The 20,514-nt window shown below is 47.6% G+C and overlaps 1 protein-coding gene across 1 annotated transcript in view; it reads left to right on the forward strand.

Annotated features, from left to right (window-relative positions):
- Positions 1 to 20,514, forward strand: part of RRAS2 (RAS related 2) — a 62,627-nt gene that overhangs the window by 16,211 nt on the left and 25,902 nt on the right. The window lies entirely within an intron of this gene.

Raw genomic sequence — 20,514 nt, forward strand, 5'->3', positions numbered from 1 at the left:
TTTCAGCAATCTCTGGATGACCCTTTTTTCTGATCAGAAAAAAAAGCTGAAATGGCTTATTTTTACTTTATTTTTGTCTTGACAGCCCTTGTAGAAAGCACAGCTTTTGAATGACACCTTATGTTGGATTTTTTGGAGAGAAATGTACAGGAAATGTTTGTGGTTTCAATGTCTCTTTGTTAACTAGTCTTAATACTAAAGATAATGCAAAACAATTAAAAACAATTAGGAATTTGGCTGACTAGTAAAAATGTGTGCTTTCTGGATCTTCTAGTGAGGAAGGGATGATTGTTTTGTGTTTGACCTCAACCAAAAAGTTCTTAAAATCCCTGGCAGTACAGGATGAAGTTAGGGATGCTCCAGGTATTGGAGGAGGGCTGCATTTCATAATATTCTAATGAAGGGGGAAATGTGTTTACAATAAGCATAAACTGAATTTGTAGACTCTTAATAAATCCTGCTACTTCCTAAGTAGATTGTGTGAACTCCATTAAGTCATGCCAAACTCAAGGCTATTTGGAGTCTTTGGGAATCCCACTATTCTGCCTTTTTACAGAATAGGAAAACAAAGAGAAACAAGAAGGTAAGCTTTGCTTTAAGACTAATTATCTTCAAAGACTAGGAGATAATTTTGTAAAGGTAAACTTTTAGAGAACCATCTTCCCCTAAACAACTGTCCAGACTGGCATTCAAAGGTAAACTTGGTTGAAAATATACTTTTTAAAAGCTTCATTTCAGAAATCTAGATACCCAGAATGGTTTCAAACAATTATTTAAACTATTGTTATCCTTTTTTGAAAAAAATACATTGGAATTGATTTTTTTACTAGTAATCCTGGAAGATTTGAAGGGATTGTGAACTGGGTAAATCTGCTTTACCCCAGTAGATTGGATTTACTTGGGGTAAATCTAATGGCATGTAGCACTTAAAACGTAAGCCTGTAGAAAGTACTGAACATATACTTAACTGACAGTCAAATAGATGTGATTCTAGTGCATTGTACATATATGCTGCGTTACAGTATTGTAAATATTCAGTTCCTGACTTTCTGATAAACTTATGTTTATCCTCTGTGCTGAACCATGGCAGTACTCTGAATATGGTGGGCCAGCTGCCTTAGTATTGGAAGTTTGTTTTCATGGGCTGTAATTATTACAAACTTGCTATTACAGAAAGGACAGTGGGATAAACAATCCCCCTTTCTATCTTTCCTCTTTTTCCTTAGTATACTTAAGGAAAGTCAACCTGCCAGAATGCCTTTACTTTTACCTTCATTGATTAAGAAGATAACATAGTTTTTCTAAACCGTGTGCATTTTCTCCCTTTCAGATTTTATTGGGACCAAAGAGGCTGAAATAGCCTGCATTGTTTAAAATACCGGCTCTCTGTACATCTTGTTAGGCTGGGGTTGCCAGTGTAGTGCCTATGGGTGCCATGGTGCCCACTGATACCTTTTCTGGCATCTGTCAAGTGTTTTCAGAAAATGGATGGGGCCAGGTAGGACTTTTGCCCAGCAAGGTCTCTGATTGGCTACTGGAGCTTTGATTGACTGTTTAGAGATTTTTTAATGTTTTGGCAGCAGCGCCCACCACAGGAAAAAGGATCTGCCTTGAGTTACTGAAGTTTAGCTGTGGCAGTCATTTTGTGCTGCTGTGCCCTCTATTCCCTGTCAGAATCCCAAATGTGCCCACAGGCTGGAAAAGGTTAGGGACTCTGTTGTAGAGAATCAACATCTTGTTGATGGGAGGAGGGGCTCACCTTGGTTCTGTTATGCATTTCTTCATATAAATTCATTGATGCATACACTGAATATTTTCCCAGCATGAATATGCAGTAATGGAAAAATCTTCATTGTTTGGCAGATGCATAGGGATGGAGAGGAATGATTAGATTACAGACTTCTGTTAAGATTGCAGAAGATGCGCCATAGTAGAAATTGCTACAAGTTTCATATTGGCACATCCCTTCATTTTCTGATTCTTGCCTCTGATACAGGTGCATTGTTTACATGAAAATTGTTTCAAACATAGGATTCCATTTGGAAATAAAATAAAGGACACTCTGCCGGCAGGCTTGCTGCTCTGAGAAAGTGATCTGAGAAAGCTGCTCTAAGAAAGTGCAGCAAAAGATCACCGCTATTGTTGAAACCTGATCGTGAAATACCAAGTTTTCCTCTAATTGATGATTTTTACATTGCACATGAGATGTCCAGAGCATAAATGTTCAAGCCTTTGCAAGGAGAATGTTATTAACTGTTTTTTAAACATTACATTGCAATGGAGCACATCCTTGGTGTTCAAGATTTTAGAGGTTGAGTTTCTCTATACCAGGGGTAGGGAACCTGCGGCTCTCCAGATGTTCAGGAACTACAATTCCCATGCTGACAGAGGCTGATGGGAATTGTAGTTCCTGAACATCTGGAGAGCCGCAGGTTCCCTACCCCTGCTCTATACAAATGCAAAGTTCTAGACATGTTGAAGCCATAGGTGAAAACCTTATACTGTTAAGGGGAAAAACTGAAAATTTTGGGACAAAATAGAAATACGTTCAATATTTTTGAATATCCCTAAACATATTTTACTGCTTTACCAATACAAATTTGCTATCATTATAGTTTTATATGCTATTTGGAATATTTATGGAGTTTGAAGATATAATTGTCTATGAGCAAAATTATATATATAACCACTGTGAGAGAGACCTGCAAACAACTTCACTTGAAGCTAACTTTGCATATGGTTTTTTCCCCCATTTTGAATGATAGAAACTAATAAATGTTGACGATTGGAACGGTTTTGGATAGTCACAATAGAACTAGTAGCATATTTGTGTTTTGGATTACACTGTTGAAAAGTTCAGAAGGTTATTGGTTATGAAATTTATAATCATACTATATTGATGGTGGGCAAAATTTGTCACAATTAAACGTATCTTTAATGAATACTGCTCCAACAACCTGCTTGAAGTAAATACAGCCAAATCAAAAGTAATGGTTATTTCAAGTAGGCCTAATCCCAGCACTTGGCTTCTTAAAGGCATTGGCCTAGATCAAGTTTAGATATTTAAATACCTGGGGATTCACTTCCACTTTAGAGCAGATTGGGCAAACCACAGAGAGGCAGCAATCAGAGGATGTCAGAATTCTGTTGATGCAGTTGTGTGGTTTTTTTCTCTAAAAGACATAAATTCATACCTGCGGCCTTAAAAGTCTTCAATGCAAAGGTTTTATGGAGTTCCCCTTTGGATTGGAGCTTGGAATAAATCTGTAGAGAGAGTCCAATCCAAATTTCTTTACAAGATTTTTGGGGTACCCCACTGTGTTCCATATGCTGTTTTGTGTCTCGGATCAGGACAGCACTTGTTGGAAACCAGAGCGTGGATGACTGCTTAAAAATTCTGGTCTCATCTTTGCTTTAATACTGAGGCCAAAAGCCTCACCCATTTAGCCCTCTCTGAACTGCAATCCTCTGAATGGTGGAAATGTATAGAGGCCAAAATAACCTCTTTAGGTCTCTCTTTAGAAACCTTTTTTTAATGCAATCTGCAAATGAAATTTGGCTAACCCCAAAAAAGAAGGCTTCTGGACCAGGAATACCAGTTGCTGTTGAGTGCAGCCAGGACATCTTGTTCTCCCTTGCACTGTGGAATCTATCCTGAAATTAGCCTCACAGCTAAATATCTATCCCGACTGTCAGAGCCCAGGCAGAGATGGATCATTACTCGAGCTAGATGTAATGCATTCCCCTCTGTCGTTCTTAAGGGCCGACAGTTGAACATTCCACTTCAAGAGAGAACATATGCATATTGTCAGGATACTGTTGAGACTCCCAAGCATATTATGTTTTCTTGCCCGAGGTGTGCGTTATCTAGATTCTCCCTACTTGTCCCTACTCTAGGGAATTAAAAAAGTTGTTCGGAGCATACAAAGACTATTCACCTGCTGAATAATAGCGATGGCAGGATAACTTGAAAAAACGCTGAATTTTTATTAGAAGTGCTCAAGTCAAAGACATAATGGAAGCTTGATCACCTCTTCTGTACCAACCTTATGTGCTTTGTCCAGTTTTATGTCCTGTTTTTTAACACCCACTCTGTCCTGTATTTTGTATTTTAACTGATATGCCTAATAAAGGTCAGTTGAAGTTGAAGTTAAACATGTCTTTGAAAATATGTCCTCACTATGCCCAGAGAATCTAATTCTCTAATGCTTTAGGATACCCTGCATATTTCATAAGAAATTACTTTTCCAACTGAAAAATCCTTGACTGCATAGAAAACTCCTGTTCTTCTTGTGATTGTTTATAGTCTTTTAATCAGGCCTTCATATGTGTGTATTACAGGGACTAAGAAAGGTCTCAGTGTGAGATTTTGGAGGGCTGCTGCTAGTCACAATAGACATTACTAGGCAAGGTTACCACGTAGGTCTCAAGCTGAAGACTCAAGGTAGCCTGAATAAAAAAAGCCGTAGATAAATTCGTGGGGATCAGGGTTCTGGAGAGCACATTGTGCCTCCTCCTGGCTATTCGCTCTCGAAAGTCAAGGATACTATAGAGTAACAGCCACCACTCTCAAATACATTTATCTGCAAGTTTGTAAATGTTTTGCAGCTTCCAAAAAATAACCTCAAAACCCCTTCACAAAACCTGGTTCTGTGGTAAGTGCACAGATGTGTCAACAGAAATAGAGCTTTGGAGATACATATGTCGGAATGGTAATCGCAGGCTCTGTCAGCTTCCTCTGGAGGCGCCAAGCCTGGTAAGCGGGGAGGGAACTTCGCATTGAGGCTTCTACCTCCTCCCCGCCGCCGGATGAGGCGGTCACGCAATGGCCGGTGCCGGCATCGCGGATAGTCTCTGGCAGCCTTTTAAAAGGGTGCGCCGCGACGTCAAGCCAGGGGTTGGGCCTCTTTCAAGGCCAGATCGCTTTTAAGGGTTGCTGTTTTCGACTTCCTTGCGGCGGCGCCTTGTGAGGAGGATCGGCTCCTCGCCGAGACTTCATCAGAGGCTTTTCACCCCCTCCCCACTCACCGGTCTGATGCGTTGTAGGCGCAGCCTTTCATGGCCGCTGGCCTACCGCCTTTGGCTGGTGCGGCGCGCAAGGCAGGATCAACTGGGCTGCATCTTCCTTCGGCTTCTCAGTGCAGAAGCGGGAGATATTGGGCGCGCAGGAGTTTCTTTATCATCGGAGGGCTTTCATGGGGCCGAGATTCCTCGTATGCGGCCTACCGGTACGATCGCGGACGTCGCCATTGCTGTCGCGGGCGGGAGGCTTGCAGGGAGGCCGCAAGGGCTTCGCTCATAGGCAGACCTCCGCTGCATTGCTCTTTCGTTAGCGCCAGCCTTCGAGGCGCTACCCGCCGCCAGGTGCCGGGCGCCAGTTTTGCCTTCCTTTGCTGCTCTCGTGAGTCTCCGGTAGCGTTAATTAGGAAAAAAACGCCCCGAGTGACCACAAAGGCGTGCGCCTGCTCTTTTAAGAACGGGGAGGTCCGGGCATGTGTCATTAAGTCCTTGGGACTACTTCTGGGTGGGCTGCCTGCTGACCTGACAGTTTAGTGAGTGAGCCTATGGGGACAATCTTAGTGGGGCCAGTAGCATCGCCCAGACGCAGGCAGTGCGGCGGCTATTTTGTCCCTCTTCCCGGTGGGAGTGGACTGGAAGGAGCAAGCCATTTCCTTTGATATTCTTTCAGATAGCTTAAAGGCCCCGCAAGGCAGCGGCCATTTCTCTTTTGGAAAAACTTTGAGCTGCCTTTACAGGTGGCCAGCTGCTACAAAGTCCAATGCAGCTGGTGTGATTTCTTTTAGGCAAACTTCTAACGCTGCAAGAACTCTGCACTTGTGTCAAATCTCCGGAATATACATATATATATAGTCATAGATATATATATTAAAAAAAAGGGACAAACAGCAAACAAGGGCAGAGGCAGAGCTGCTCTTGAATTAACAAAAGCAATTTTATGTGGTGGAGCTAGTCCAGGGCCATTAAGCATCATCGGCCTAAAGGCACAAAAGAAGAGAGCAAGGAAGCGGTGGCCGTAAACACCCATGCCACTTCAGCCTCTTCGGTGAACAGGGCAGGTTGGGGCCCACTCCTTCCGAATTCGGGTGAGTCAATGCTACGCCACACCACTTGACAGGGGGGAGTTGGCCGCTTCTTTTTTTACTCCAACAGGTGCAATCCCCTCCTTCTTCCAGCTGCCAGGTGGGCGCTTTGGCCATGCCCTGGAGCACTTTGCGGCAGTAGTCCGCCAGAGGCCGTGAAGATTGAGCAGGAGGTCCGCATAGAGGGTGCTGGGGCAGCCTGGGCCGGAACTCCAGGCCCGCCTCGCCTCCCTCTTATTCCGGGACCGGGATGAATCAGTCCTTCTGTGCTCATGCCTCCTCATGGCCAAAGTGGGCTGCCCATATCTCAAAACCTCTGTTTTATGCCATGGGCATACTTATCCATATTCCTCCGTGATATGGGCATGAACAGCACCCCGGGTATTGGGATGGCCAGAGCCAATCTCAACCCCTCCCCTGGTTTTGGGGCAATGGCTGGTACAGAGGTTTCATGTGGGGAACCAGCCACTTTTATTTTGGCCTCTCTGCCGGGGTTCAAGTTCAAAGTTCTTCTTGGTAGTCAGTTTAGGGGAACGCTATGGTCCAACAGAGCTTGGGTTCCTCTTGCCACCAATCTTTGGGGGGGGACTCCCAGGTCCATCAGGAGCTGTAGCTTGCCAGGCACCCCCCCGAATGCGGTTCCTTCGGGACCCGCTGTCCCCAATGGATTAGTTCTGCGGGTCACAGAGCCGTGACTGGGGATTGTACCTGCCCGGTACCAAGCGGGCAGTGTTGAAGCTGCAGCAGGCTCTCCGCCAGCCATGTTCCTTGCCGGGCCAGAGCCAGAACTGTAGATTGAGGCCGGAAAAAGGCCTCGTCAGCTTAGACTTTCTCGGCGGTCTTCCTAGCTCTCCATCCCTGCTCTGGTGGAGTCTACAGATGACAGGATCTCCGCCAAGCAGCTGGAGATTACTAGGAAAGAGGGGAGAAGGTGCCAGCTCTTCCCCTCTGGATTACTCAGAGGGAGAAAAAGGGAGCTGGCAGTGGAGGATCGTGACGTGGAATCCCTTAGGGGCTTCAGCCTTTGTTACCGGCATTGGGACCCTAGGGGACCCCCCCAGGCTCCCCATTTGCCGAGAGGAAGTTACAGAGAACGTGTCCCCGGAGTGGGTACTTCATGTAGATAATCTTCAATGCTCCCAAGGGCCGGAAGAGGATCCAGAAGAGACAGGTTCCCCGTCAAAGTTAAGAAGAGAAACAGGAAACCAGAAAAGAGCTGGAGCGCTCTCTCGACAACTGGTTGAAAGGGTTCGCTGATATATGGCTCCTGAGGAGCTGCTTACCCACTCAAGCGAAAGTAGCTTCTGGCATCTGTCTGCTCAGCTGGGCTAATAATGTTTTGAGGGCACGCATCCCTATCAGGGGATGCGGCTGCTATCAAGCACACGATGAGGCATTCCATAAAGAGTGCCCTTCACATCGTCCGGGACGCAGGTGGGATCTAATACACTATCAACAGACGTGCGGATGACCAGCCGTAATTAAAAAACTGGCGTCATCTTCGGTGCTACTAAGGCGCAACTGGGGCTGATGGGCCCGAGGAAAAAAAGGGTTTAGTCAGCGGGACCTCGGCCTCGGGCTTAGCTTGTTGGGCCTTTTAACCAAGGCTCCTGTAAGAGGGGATAAATGTAGGATCTTCGAAAGCACAGCTGTTCCCCTGCTGCTTTGGGGCCTGCTACACTCAGAGTACAACAATGCCTCGCGAACTGGCTCGCAGCTCCTTCGACTGGCGGGTCGGAACCCTGGCTCCGGCAACTCTAAAGAAAGGACGGTGGCGGCCAGGGAGGATCATTCCCTGGGCCCAGTAAAGGCCTTGAAGTCCCTGGAGGTTCTGCAGAGTCCCCGCCCTTCGAATGTAAGCGTGCAGTAAACGCTTTTATGCCAATGGCTGGACAGGTATCCGTGTCGGAAGAGGCAGCATTGTAAATTTAAAGGAGGGATTTGCAATTTGGGGACTTTCTCACATCCCATTTTTAGGGTGTAGGGTGGCAAACTCCTTAGCTCCCAACTTAAAATCAGCCAGGAATTGCCTCGGCGTGGTGTAGTGGCTGCCAAAATTTGCAAAAGAATGCTTGGTGGGCAGAATTGCAGGTCCCTTTGCACAGCCTCCTGCTACTCCAACCTCCGGTTTCCCCATTGGAGGTAGTGTACTCCAAAAGGCCCTCGGGAGTATAGGATGATACAACATTTGTCCTACCTCTCAAGAGGGAATTACGGTGAACGCATGACTCTGCATCGACTCCAGGCATCTGCTCTTGTTCTTCCGGTATGCCACTGTGGATGAAGCAGTGAGTCTCATCCGGAGGTGGGAACTGGCTCCGATGTTGGCAAAATGTGACATACAGTCAGCCTTTCGCCTGCTGCCCATATACACCCTAAGCGACTTCTCGGTAACTGTTAGGTTTTTTTCAATTTGAAGGACATTGGTATGTCGAGCAACGGCCATGCCCATGGGTTGCTCATATAGCTTGTGCAGCCTTTGAAAAAATTTAGCACCTTTTTTTGGAATGGAGCGGAATCAAGCGATCGCGATGTCTGCATCAGCTTAAAAGTCACTCATTATCTGGATGATTTTTTGTTTGTAGGTGCAGCTTCGGCTCTGACTTAATGTGCGCATTATTGATGTTTGTCAGCATTTCCAGGTCTTGGCGGGCGGAGCTTGGGGTTCCTTTACGGCGTCGCACAAGACTGAAGGGCCTGTGTCCCTTGGTTTAACCCTACTTAGGAATTCGGGAATTGGACACGGTGGCAGGAACATCTCTCCCCTGCCCCCTAATATTGCTGATGCAACATTACGCCGCACTGATCGCAGACACCTGTGCAAAAAAGAAATGCAGGATTAAACGCGTGGGAAAATACACAGTCCCCGCTTGGGCACCTTAACTTTGCCTTCAGGGTTATCTCCTCGCGCGGGAAGGGCTTTTTTGTTCCCGGGCTATCGCAAGGTCCTTGGCGGGCTATCATTCAGTTCCCACATCATCACGCCGAGGTTACTTCTGGTCTTACGCCAAGACTTAAGGGTATGCGTTACGCTTGAGCCGCTATAACGGCCCGTTTCCTTTTGGCAAGTTCCCGTGGGAGCTGCAGGATAGTTTTCACCAAGTTCACACCACGATGCAGCTTTGGCCTCGACAGTAGGCTTTGGTATTTATTTCAGGGCCGAGTGGTGTGCAGGGGAGTGGCCACCATGGCGTGGTCTCTCCTCAGACCGGAATTTTGAGGGACATGACTTTCCTGGAGTTGTTTCCCTCTGGTGGCGGCCCGGTTCACATCTGGAAGGTCAATGTGGTTTCGCGACCATGCAGTTAAGTTCTCCCTGCGTGACAACCAGGCTGTGGTTGTCAGGGTGGTGAATCGGGCAGTCCCAGCCGGTCAGAGCCGGTGATGTGCGCTAGTCAAGAGGGAATTTCGTAATGGTTTTTGCCTGATTAATATGATCTCCTTTAAAGCTGTTTTTCTTGCCAGGTGGCATAACTAACAATATACGCAGCTGATACGCTTTGTCTACTCGTTGCCAGTTGTGGCTTCCGCAGTCAGCTACCATCACTAGCTCCTCTCGGCCAGCCACTGTCCGAGAGAGGTGTCCTCGCACTTACATCTGTGGCGCCTTTTGAGGCAGTCAATTAGCCGGCGGTGTCTTTGCAGTCACTGGCTCCAGCTACCTCGCCGCACAGAGTGAAGGCCTCTTGAGCACCTTCTTTGCTTTTGGCGTAAAAGTTTCCATCGGCGCAGCCTGTTCGACAGTGCAGAGTTTGCGTTGTACAGGATTTGGTGTCTCGCGTTATTTTGGTTGACTTGGAGGGTGGACCGCCAATTGGGCTTCTGCCAGTGGACGCATTAAGGTCCATTTAGCTGCCATTTCCTTTTTTCAGCTTCAGGCCCTGGGGATCACTGACCACCCCCCGCCAAGCTCGGGTTAGAAGAGCAGGAAAGTGGCCGCAGGTGGCAGCGCCAGCTCCCAGACCGCGACAGATAACGTAGGCGCCCCATCACCAAGCGCAGCTCCTGGAATCCTTTTACTCTTTTTAACGCCACAGTGAATCAGTCTGTGACTCTGCCTTTTATGAGTCTACACTGTTCCAGGCCTTGCTTTACCTCTGGCTTTTATGGGGCCTTTCGGGTGTGGTGGAGCTAGTGGTTGACCGGCCCACCACATCATTGGCCTTGGCGCTCTGCAAAGAGGCTGATATGTCCATGGCCGCATGGGAACTTACTCTCATATGGTTGGCGGGGTCCAAGACTGACCAGCGGCGCCGGTGAACGAGTGACATTGGCCCTCCCACCAGAAGCAATTCTGTCCGGGTCAGCTTAGGGACTAAGCTGGCGCTTTTAGCTGTCCGCCTCTGCAGGAGCAGGAGTCCCCTGTTTATCCACAACCGGATGGAGGCATCAGTGTCCAGCGATTTCACTCCACGGGCTGTGTTGGCTACGGCTGTGTTACAATTTTAGGACTCCTCGCAGCAGAGCAGTTCGGGTTCCCAAATTTCGATTGAACGCTTTTCACCATTCGGCTCCTCAAGAGGGACTGAATCTACAGCAACCGGGAATTCAGGCTTTAGGCGCTGGAGATCTTTAGCTTATCGTGGTTTATGCTGTCCGGCCTCACCTTTCCTTTGTGAACTTTGTTCTCTTTATAGTTCCGCTGGCCGTGTCGCTACCTTTGTTTGGATGGTTGGCCACAGCATTGTTTCATTGGCTGGGCGTTATAGTCGAAGAAGTCGGCTGGGGACAACACCTTGACTGACACCTCCCTGATATCTTCACTGGCTGGCGAGGATGGTGGCATGCGTGGTCTTCTTCTGCTCTTCGAAAGCCATGCGAACTTCGGTGCTTCAGTTTGGCTTCCCCAGACGCAATAGTTCTTCAGCTGGGGAAATGACATCTCCGGCTTTCAAAGGCGAGTAATAGCTGTGCGTTGCAGAAGCGCCATGAGGGAAGTTACTCTCGCGAAGCGTTATTTAAAGATCGCATATCAAATCCAAGCTGTTCTGTGGTAATCGCGGCTTGCTGGAGCCGAGGACTTGGAAGGAAGCGCCGTCGGGTTCGCCAGAGCTAACAGTCAGGTCCAAGGTTTGTCGGTCCGGGCAGCCCGGGCGCTGGTACTCGAGCATGGGAGGGATGTTATTCCCCATGTTGATTTGTTCCCATGCTCTGCCAGCATTGTTTTTTTGCCCGACGGAGTCCACTTTATCGGATTGGGGCCAGGACATCTTGGTTGCAATCGATGTCCGCCATGCTCTGCTGGAAAGTGGCTTCGCCCGCATTGAGCTTCGGCTTCAAACTGCCGTCTGCTCTTGTCTGCAGTGACTTTGCGCACGACTTTTACCGAGCTGTGAGACTCTGGGCTGCTTTGAAGTTGGGGTGGGGAGCTCGTTGGAGTGGACAGTGCCTTCGTATGGCGGTAGGAAGCATAAGAGAGCACATCCTATTTGGGGAAGGCAGAAGCTTGCATTTCGGACCTTCCCACCTCTGGGGGGCCTCGCCTTATGAGGTCCGTGGTGGCGAGCAGAGCTTCGGCCTCGAAGTTAAGCCTGGGGAGCTGGCGCTTTGAGAGCTCGCCAGTCTCGGGCGAGGTGTGTCACTGAAATTGGGTTTAAGGCCCCCTTGGCTGGCACCTTAGTAACTTCCTGTTCCGCCTCGATAAAAGCCGGGGACAGGGGTTCTGGTCCGAAAGGTCGGGCCTAAGGGGTCAGCTTTGGCCTGCCCTATGTAACCAGGTTCGTTCAGCGGTTTGCTACCTGCGGGGGGCCAGGATGTGCTCTGGTATGTCAGCCCAGCTTCAAAGGTTTCTTGGATTTATGTGTTAAATAAATTTTGGCTGCGGTCCAATTTCTATTCCAACAAGTTGTGTTAGTGCTTTCTGGAGCCGAAAATGAAAGTTCTTCAAACATCCCCATGTCCTTTATTAAAATCGCTGCCGCTTCAGGCTTCAGCCTGGAGGGCGCTCAAGGTAAGGGAGGGACGATTGAGGCTTCTACCTCCTCGCCGGCCAAGCTCGATGAGGCGTGTCACGCGGGTCGGGTGCGACTGGCATCGCGTGATGAATTCCCCTGGCAGCCTTCGGTACGGCAAAGCGCCGGCGATAGAGGGTTGGGCCTCTTTCAAGGCCAGATCGCTTTTAAGCCCTCCCTCCTCGGCCCCAATTGGAAGCGGGGTTTTTGAGGGGTTGTTCATGTATTGTTATGTTTGCATGGCCGGTTTGTCGAAAGTTCACTGGGCGGTAGGGACATAAGAGCACATCCTATTTGGGGAAGGCAGAAGCTTGCATGCCGGACTCCTTCCCACCTCGGGGAGCCTCCTTTATGAAGCTGTCCGGTGGTGGTGATAGAGCCTCTCAAAAGCCAAGCCTGGGCTGCGCTTAGAGGAGCTCGCTGCTCTGGCAGGGAGGGTGTCACAAATTGGGTTTAAGCGCCCTGTGCACACCTAGTAACTTCCTGTTCCGCTCCTCGGGGATGTGCCGGACAGGGTTCTGTCCGAAAGAGCCTAAGGAGGTCAAAGGCTTAGGCTGCGTACTACTATTAACCAGGTTCAGCTGTTTGCTACTCTGAGGGCCAGGATGTACTCTGGTATGTTCTCGCCCAGCTTCAAGGTTTCTTGGTTATGTGTGTTAAATAGAGATTTTATGGGCTGCGTCGCATTTCTATTCCAACAAGTTGTGTTAGTATTCTTTCTGACGAAATGAGTCTCCAAACATCCCCATGCAATATGTCCTCACTATGCACAGAGAATCTAATTCTCTAATGCTTTAGGATACCCTGCATATTTCATAAGAAATTACTTTTCCAACTGAAAAATCCTTGACTGCATAGAAAACTCCTGTTCTTCTTGTGATTGTTTATAGTCTTTTAATCAGGCCTTCATATGTGTGTATTACAGGGACTAAGAAAGGTCTCAGTGTGAGATTTTGGAGGGCTGCTGCTAGTCACAATAGACATTACTAGGCAAGGTACACGTAGTCTGCTGAAGACTAAGGTAGCTGAATAAAAAAGCCGGTAGATAAAATTGGGATCAGGTTTGAGAGCATTGTGCCTCCTCCCAGGCTATCTGTTTCTGAAAGTCAAGGATACTATAGAGTAACAGCCACCACTCTCAAATACATTTATCTGCAAGTTTGTAAATGTTTTGCAGCTTCCAAAAATAACCTCAAAAACCCCCTTCACAAACCTGGTTCTGTGGTAAGTGCACAGATGTGTCAACAGAAATAGAGTTTGAGATACATATACCGAGCATGACTTTTTACACAGATACCTTAGAGAGTAAACATTCAGGCAAATGTACATTTTCATATATTCAGATTCTCTTCTGTTTAAGTGTGCTATGAAACTATTTTAATGTTCATTTCAGACACCGATAGCTGGATATGTGGTTGATATGGGACAACTTGCATCTGGAGTCAGTACCAACTGGCACTTGGGTTATGGGCCTGTTTTTTCCCCTTAACTCATGCCATTTTTCTGAGTTTAAAAGCAGCCAGAAATGTGTGACTTTGAACCATAAATTCTGCTACTCTGTTGAAGACTGTTTACGCACTATTTGCACCTATAGTGGGTTCTTGTTGAAATAATGGAAACGTTACCTCCTTTTCGCTTTCTTTTGTTCATTCCTACTGTCATCTTGGCTGTCTCGTCTCTAGACACTCTCAAGTAAGGGTACGTTGCATGAGTTTAATAGCACTCTGAGGGCCAAATGAGATGAAATATGGGGAAAATCTTTGGTCAGTATCTGTGTTTTGTTTTAGTATTTTTTTAAAAAAATGTTTGCTCAACAAACATTGCCTATGGGTGGGTGGGGGGAACTAGCAGTTCCAGAAGAAGGATTTAAGGTCTGGGAAATAGGAAAGCCCCTTTCCAGTGCCAAGGCCCCAAACTGTATCTGCCTGCAGCTTCTTGTTCTTATCCTTTTAAAATAATATTGGAGATCCTAACCATGTAGGTCTTATGAATCATGTTTTGTTTGGTCCAGAGTGGCATAATGATTAAGAGTGGTGCACTCTAATCTGGAAAGCTTAGTTTGGTTTTCTGCTCCTCCACATGATTAGCAGACTCTTATCTGGTGAACTGGATTTGTTTCCCTACTCATGGAGTCTGCTGGGTGACCTTGGGCTACTCACTGTTCTTTGGAGCTCTCTCAGCCCCATCAATCTCACAAAGTGTCTGTTGTGGGGAGAGGAAGGGAAAGGAGTTTGTAAGCACCTTTGAAACTCCCTACAGGATAGAAAGGTGGGGTATAAATCCAAACTCTTTGTCTTCTTCCTGAGAAATACCTTCAATATGTTAATTAGTAGAACTTCTACTCCAGATGTTTAGTGGTTCCCAGATTATGCTACTGCACTATGCATTTATTGAAATGGACATCAAAAAGCTGTTGCATTTTTATGCCTGGAAGTAATAGTGCACGTTGTTCAGTTTGCTAGCAATTGATTGGTATTGGTTAAAAACCTGTGTAGAAAGTGGATACTTCAGTATTCAGTTGCTTCATTTAGTCTTCACTTTAACAGGAACTTCTTGTTTTCCCCCAGTGTAGACACATGTCTGATTTGAGAATATAAATACAGATCTTTGTGAATTTAGTTGAAAGTTTGAATACTGAACCTCAATGGAAGCAGTCATGGTATCTATGTGAAACTTGCTCTCTTTTAAATTCAAGAAGGCAATTATAATCTGGGTTGTCATTCATATTGTTGCTTGTGTGTTGCTGACAATACCTTAGGAAGGCTTTCATACAGATTATTTGTAATTTGAAAATAACTTCTGTTGTAATTTGCATGACCAAATTCTCACAAGAAAAATGAAAATAAGCTGGGACAGAAGCTGTTCGGGGGAAGCACCTTTGTGGAAACTCCCCTGCAGCAACTCTGAATGTAATATGGTAGAAAAAAAATCCACAGTGTTCCTTCCATGTTTGTTAAACAGCACTTGAAGAAACTTGAGATTTGATTAGCTGTTAGCTGTTAGATATGCCTACTACATCAAATGGCACCAAACTGAAAGTTTTATTTAAAAATTATTTAATTCACAGTTGCTGCCTTCATCTTCATAAAAGTTAGCTTTTTCAGTCTGGTGATGAGCTTGACTCAATAGTTTTTCTATCTGGTTAGCTTTGGCAGTGTCACCTCTGGCAAGAAATTCCAAGAATTCCCATTCCTCTAGCTTTGGTTAGGTAAATGGTGTGCGGTGCTCAGCAAACATTTAAATTGTGGATGTTTGTAGTGAAATGTTTGGCCGTTTCCGCACGGGCAATTAATGCCGGCGCCTTTCCGGAGACGTAAAACGCCGCCTCCAGGCCGCTTATTCAAGATTAGGGCATGAAAGCTGCATCGCGAGCCGCTGGCCGCCTCGCTGGCGCTTCACTCCATCGCTGAAGTCGCAGCGCTTCCCCAGAGCTGCTTTGAAGCACTCTTTGGGGAACGCCACCGGCCGCTGCCGAGCTAACGCAAGTGGTTTCTCGCTGACGCCCCCCCACTCGCACTAGTTTACCCGGTTGGCGCTGCTGCGGTGTTTTTTCCGGGACATGCTCTCTGCCCTGCGCCGCTGGAGCAGGCGCCAGGCCAGGGGCGTGGTCCCCAGGTCTCACTGACGCCGGAGGCCCGCTGGGACATACGCAGTTATTACCGGGCCGCCTGCTGCCATACCGCTGCCGTTCGTTGTTTCCAGGACCGCCCGCGCAGACGGGTCTCTAGCGCCGCCGGGTCGGCGGCTATAAACGCTGGATCTCGCCGCTTCCGCCTTTGTGCGGAAACGGCCATAGTCTCGTGATCACTGGATATAATTTTAGGGCAGGTTCATGTGGGAGAATTTAATCACCTGCCCCAGACAGTTTAGGTCTTTATAGGTCAAAATGAATACTATGAATACTATGCATTATACCTGGGAACTCAAAGGTAGTTCAATATTAGAGTAGGTTGCTACATTACCTCTTTCCAGAAGTTGCAGCTGATACACCAGCTGAGACTGGTAACAAGCTCTTCAGATGATATCTATCCCATGAACATTCATACATAGGCTTGGATGTAAAAGCATCCTGTGCTATGAGTCTGATCCTTGCTGGGTGCTGTAACCCTCTGCAGATTAAGTTTTATACCACTTGTATGACATGACATGACTAACAACTTACCCATAACAACTATGGGTTGATTTAATTTAGTGGCCCACAATCAGCTCAACACTAATTCCAATCATTGTTTGAGCTTAGAACTGTCTTGCGTTATCAAAGTCACTGAAATAATACTTCAACAAAGAACAAAGTAGAACAAATGTGAGAGTAACTGCTGTTGAGACTTTAAATAGTCAGTGATAACACTGCAGATTTCCTTATCACTTTTTCCAGCATTGCAAAAAATATAATAAGTACGCATATTTGTTGGCACACTAAAATAACAGGGTCCTGAAGATATGTAAACAGAGCAAGGTTTCAGAGGGGATTTTTCTAATTCCCTCTTCCCACAGCAACTTGGGAAATATGCTTGTGAACATCAGCAGATTCTTTGGATAGTGTGCAGTGTAATTTGTGGGAGACTGCAGTGTAAAGGGAGGATTGGGGAAAAAATCCTGTAGTGTCTTTTGTTTATTTATTTATTTATATTTTAAATTTCTAGGCCGCCTCTTCCCCGAGGGGCTCGAGGCGGCTCAACAACATGGCTGTTATCAACAGCAACTCAACAACATGACATTAAACATTAAAACTCCGGCAGCAGTTACATATAGTTTGAACAATCCAAAAAATTCAAACAGGTTCAAAACAGGCTCAAACAGAGGCTCTTTAAGGCTAAAAAAAAAGCAAGGGAAAAAAGGCGTGAAAAAGAAGGAAAGGGAGGGAACAGGTGGGCCCAGATGGAGTCAGCAGCAGGCTCCGCAACCAAGATGACAAAGATGGAAATTCGCAGAATTTCCCCAGTGGGGGGGCAGTAAAAACCGCCGCCAGCCTCTCCAAAGGCCTTCAGCGTGGAATAATTCTGTCTAAAACTACAGGCCCTTGGGCGGAACTCTCGCCATAGAAATCCCGTGAGGGCCCGGACTGGATGGGAGGTAGGGCATTCCATTCAGGCAGGGGCCAGGAGCCGTGAAGGCGCCTGGCCCGGTCGCAGGCCAGCCGCGATCGCCACGGGCTAGTGGGGTCACTAAGCGCAATTCTGCCACTGCTGAAACGCAGTGGCTCTATGTGGGGACATAAGGGGTGATGCGGTCCTTTAGGATAAGGAGGGCCCCATGCCGCTGCAGAAGGCCTTTTAAAGGTTATTACCAAGCACCTTGAAGACTATCCGAACTCCACTGGGAGCCAGTGCAGATGGTGGCATAGCACAGGGGCGATATGGTCTGAGTAATCACTCACCTGTTAAAAGCCGCGTCGCTGCATTCTTGACCCTCAGCTTCAGCTTCCTCGGATCAATCGCCTTAAGTGTTGAAGGCCGGGCGAAGCGAAGTTACAGTAATCTAACCTCGGCGGTGATCGTCGCGATGGGATCACAGTGGCCAGGTCGACTGGGAGAGATAGGGGAGCCGGGAAATCACAAAGCCTTCCGCGTTCGCATTAAGATGAAAAGTAAACGCGAACCTGGTAGGTATGAGCCAATTCCTGGCTCCATTGACGATAAAAGGTAGAGTCCAGGCGGACCCCCAGGCTATGTGCCAGGGATGTCGGGGCCAAAACGCACTCTTCCAGTGTAGGCGGCTTCGGAATTCCCTTTGGACGTCTCTCCAGCCCAGTTCCAGCTAGAGATGACCTCCGGCCTTTGATGTTGGGATTGAGTTTTAACCTACTCTGCCTCAACCAACCAGCTTAATTCGACTCCAAACAGTGCTGTAGAGTCTTTGCAGGGCAGAGGTCGCCCCTCTCCATCATCAACAGAAATGAGCTGGGTGGTCATCCGCGATATTGGTGACAGACTATTCTCAAAGCTCCGCGACCAGCTCAAGAGCAAGGCGGTCGACAGCAGTAATAAAGCGATGATGTTAAATAAAAGCGGGAAAGCAAGGTTCCCTGAGGGGACTCCCACAACTAAGTGGGAGCCTCTGGGAGGCCCCTCTTCAACTTCGGCGACCATACCTGCTGACCCCCCGAATTCTGGAGAAACGAGGCATCCATTGAAGCTGACAATGCCCCCGCGAATCCAGAGGCTGCCAGGCGGTGGATCAAAAGGTCGCGGATCGAACACATCAAACGCCAGCTGTGAGATCAAGTAACACAAGCAGCCGACCGCATCCGGGCTTTGGTCTAGCTGCATGGAGCATGTTCGTGATGGCAACGCAGGATCGTCTCGGCCCCCCATGCCCAGCACGGAAGCTGGACTGGAAGGGATCGAAAGTTAATCGATGCGCCCCCTCCAGGAAGCCCCTGTGCTGCGTCGCAACATCACTCTCTCAATTACCTTCCTCAGGAACGGTAAGTTCGAAACGGGCTGGTAATTGGCCAGGATCGGGCCAGGATCTAAAGATGGTCTTTTAAGAGTGGGTGGACCACCGCCTCTTCTCAACCTGGCAATCCCGAAACACTTCCTCGCTCAAGGGAGCTGTTGACTATATTCAACAGGTGGGGTCGTAACTCCTCCCTCGCAAGCTTTTATCAGCCAAGAGGGGCAACGGATCCAGAGGACAGGTAGTAGGTCTTAACAGCAGCAAGGACCCTGTCAAACATCGACTCGCCTGGGCAGAGTAGGGGAAAACCGGTAACCAATCTAGGGACCCAAAGACGCGCTTAAGAAGCCTCGAAATTCCTTTACTGTATCAATTGTGGCCGGAAGGTCCTCGGGCGGAGTGGACGCTGAATTTCCTTTATCCTTACAAAAGCTCTGAAATGCCTCACAGCCGAGAAGGTCAATTGGGAATTTATAGACCCTTCCACCTCGAAGAGGTGAGGGATCGCCTAACAATCCTAAATAATCTGTGTCGGCGCGCATTAGTAGATGCGATGGAGGATCACCTATGAAAATGAGCATCTCAGCCTCTCCGGTGATCGCCTGAACTCATAGGCTTTCATAAACGCCCTATAAGTTGTTCCGCGCCAGGCTTCACTGCTCGCTGGTGACTCTTCCTCCATCACTTGCTGTTGCTCCAGGCCGCCTGAGTTCCTGCTTTCATTTACGGCGCATATCCTCGGTGGTACCAAGGAGCCCGGCCAGGAACGGGCGCAGGAGGGCGCTTTGGGAGCAATTTCTCGATGCCATCGACAGTCTGGAATTCCAGTCTGTCACCTGCTCATCGAGGGTGCCAGGAGGCTCAGGGTCCCGGCATAGGTAGCATTCAGGAACCCAACCGGTTCCATAAGTGCCCGGGCGACATAAATGGGTCCGTCGCCTAGACAGGGCTGGCGCCAAGCAGTCCACCAACCTTTCAGGCAAAATGGTCGACCATGGCACTCTGTTAACAGAGGCTACGACCATATTCACTCCCGCCCCAAAACCAGATCCAAAGTGTGACCAGCTTCATTGGGTGGCGCGGGTCGTTAAGAAGGGAGAGTCCCAGCGCCAGCCATGGATGACACTCCAGGTCCACTGCCGCTGGGAACATGAGGCCGTAATGGCCCACATGGACGCTAGAAGTCCCCCCAAAACAATGAGTCGAGGGAATCGCAACGCCCATTCCTCGACCACCAGCCTTCCAGCAAAGTTGTGGCAGGTCGTTTCACCTGGTGCGCTTAGGCTTAATCCGGTACACCAGGAGGACGGCCAACCTCTCCCCAGACAGCCACTCCAATCCAGCACACTCAAATCCAGGAATTTGAGGGGCAGGGACTGCCCTGAAGGCAATGGAATGGAAGAGTTCATGGAAGAGTTCATGTAAGAAGTGGGGAGAAATGATTGGTACACACATGGTCACATCCCAAACTATTGCTGTGGGTCACATAACCCTCTGGAATATCTTTTGAGCTGGGGGGAAGACCTGCAGTTGGAAGGAAGAATGACAAAAATCTTCACCCGAGGAAGGCAAATTTATATCATTCTTTGGAATCTGGCCCTTCAGCCCCCCCACCCCCCCTTGAAGTGGTTCAAGTATATCTATTAAACTTCTCAGTCAACAACTGCTTATATACTTTGGGTTGGATCTTAAGCATCGTTTATGCGGCAAAGCTCACATAATGGAACCTCCCTCCCATCCTACTGTGCTAACACTTGTTGGCCAGGAATTGCTCACCAGCCAGATGGATCAAGTAAAATCTGTAGTAGAGGGGAATCAGCAAAATAATCCCCTCCTCTGCAAACATCATTTCACTAGTGTGTGTACTCAGTTTTGACTGTTTACAATGTAATGCTAATATAAATATAAAAGTTCTCTTTACCTGCTCCCATTTTTTCAAGAGTTAGTTTGTTCTTTATGCGTTTGATCAAATTATTTATAGCTCTTGTCTTTTTCAAGTTTTTAATTGTTATATTTATTTTTTATTATTTGATTTGATTTATAGTGATATTTCAGTTCACAAA

The sequence above is a fragment of the Sphaerodactylus townsendi genome, linkage group LG02 (assembly GCF_021028975.2).
Source record: "Sphaerodactylus townsendi isolate TG3544 linkage group LG02, MPM_Stown_v2.3, whole genome shotgun sequence".
Lineage (NCBI taxonomy): Eukaryota > Metazoa > Chordata > Lepidosauria > Squamata > Sphaerodactylidae > Sphaerodactylus > Sphaerodactylus townsendi.